This window comes from Stegastes partitus, unplaced genomic scaffold, assembly GCF_000690725.1.
Source record: "Stegastes partitus isolate 25-593 unplaced genomic scaffold, Stegastes_partitus-1.0.2 Scaffold2912, whole genome shotgun sequence".
NCBI classification, from domain to species: domain Eukaryota; kingdom Metazoa; phylum Chordata; class Actinopteri; family Pomacentridae; genus Stegastes; species Stegastes partitus.
Genome location: NW_007580643.1, coordinates 1 through 1,916, shown reverse-complemented (window position 1 = coordinate 1,916; position 1,916 = coordinate 1). Strand labels below are relative to the sequence as shown.

At 36.9% G+C, this 1,916-nt stretch overlaps 1 long non-coding RNA gene across 1 annotated transcript; it reads left to right on the top strand.

Annotated features, from left to right (window-relative positions):
* The first annotated feature begins 1,067 nt into the window (after nucleotides 1–1,067).
* On the top strand, nucleotides 1,068–1,756 carry LOC103375781 (uncharacterized). Its single transcript, XR_521250.1, has 2 exons — nucleotides 1,068–1,180; nucleotides 1,581–1,756. It is a non-coding gene; the product is annotated as an uncharacterized LOC103375781 (long non-coding RNA).
* The last annotated feature ends 160 nt before the right edge of the window (nucleotides 1,757–1,916 follow it).

The window sequence follows — 1,916 nt, the reverse complement described above, 5'->3', positions numbered from 1 at the left end:
AGATCTTTTGGACACAGTATGGGAGTAACTTTGCTCTGACCCTTTAAGATAAATCAGACACAGAGCTTTATAATTTAATATATTTTTAGAGTTTTTGTAGGAGACACACAAGTTTGAAGATGAGGAGCACAGTGTGCTTGAATGAGTGTGTGTTGCAGAGGCAGTGGTTCAGGTGGGAGTGGGCGTGTGCACATGCAGAAGTGGATGTGTGTGTATAAAGGGGTGCACTCACCTGTGTCACAGATGGAAGGAGGAGAGAGTCAGGGTTGGTTAGTAGCCACAATGTTTGTTGACCGCTACCCATTCATTCATTAACCACCTTTTTATCTGTTTATTTCGCTGGTTTTCATTTTTTCCATTCATTCATCTTTTGCGCTGTGATAGCTCTGTGCTCTTTTGTCACAATAAATGCACAAAAAGCATATTTGGATCTCAGCGTATCTGTTATTATAGCCTCCAAGTGCGTCACAAATCTGTGAACCTGAGGACCCAACCTCAAACTCTCAGCGGTGAAAAGGTTTGTTTGGACGCCGCAACAGTTATATAGGATTGCTAAAGACTTTGAAAATCTTCCTTTATTATATTCAATATGTTTTCATTTAAACTTCTGATCGGTATCAACCCCTAGAAATTTTTATCTCAGACACTCTTTCAATTTCAGCATCACATATTTTTAGGTTAATATTCCCGTCAATTTGTTTGATTTCCAAAAATCATAAATTTGGTTTTCTTTACATTGAGAGACAATTTAACAAAATTTTTTTCCCAGAGCAAAATATATTTGTGTCATCTGCAAAAATAGTAAATTTAAGCAGTTCAGTAACATTACAAATATCATTAATATAAAAAAAAGTTTTGGACCAATCACTGATCGCCCCTCCACAGTCGAAGTGTCCTTGGGCAAGACACTGAACCCAAAGTTGCTCCTAATAGCAGGCTCACGCTTTGCATGGCAGCTCTGTCTCCTTGGTCTATGAATGTGTGTGTGAATGAGAAAACATTGTAAAGCTTTGAGTGCCGCTAAGGTAGAAAAGCGCTGTATAAGTCCATTCTGTAGATCTTCATTTTGGTGATTTCTCAAGGATTTCAGGGAGTCTCTGAACAGGTGAAGTACTGTCCTGAACACATTCGAGCACTTTGCTGATGAGCAGTGATCCAAAATCATAATACCTGTCAACAGGTGAGAAGTCTGACTGAGAGTTACAGAAAACACTTGATTGCAGTGATTGGCTCAAAGAGTTGTTCAAAAAAATATTATTTTACAGGTCTCATCATGCTTGTTTGCTTGTTGTTGTTTAAATATTTCTGTTGAATCACAATTCAAAAGCAACGTCATGATTTTCATTAAATTCTTGTTCATTACTTTTGTCAGTTTCAACTTTTTTCAGTGACAGCCTTTTTTTCCCCTTCTTTATTTGGAGGGTGTGAATAAATTGGAGGACAACTGTATTATTTAGGTACATTTATTCTGCCTTTTACTGGAAAACCTAAAGTAGAGTAACTTTAAACACACTTGAGCTTTTGGTAGTAGGCAGTGATTTTAATGTGTGCTGCAGTGACGTGTGTTTATGTTCTAACAGGGAAGTGAATGTTGTTGCTGGCGTGTGCACAGACTCTTTCAACATTTTAACACCATCAGCAGTTTGACTGTCCAACACAACAGACTGTAAGTAAATAAAATATTACACTGTCCAAACTTGTTCTGCAAATGATCCACTGTGTGTTAAAATAAAATAAAACCCTTTAATCTTTTGAATATGACTAATGCACTTTGCATCTAATTGCACATCCCTTCTTTGTAGTTAGAATAGAATAGAATAGAATAGAATAGAATAATTAGAATAGAACAGAACAGAACAGAATGGAATGGAACTTTATTGATCCCTTTGGTGGAAACCTCAGGGAAATTGTTGATC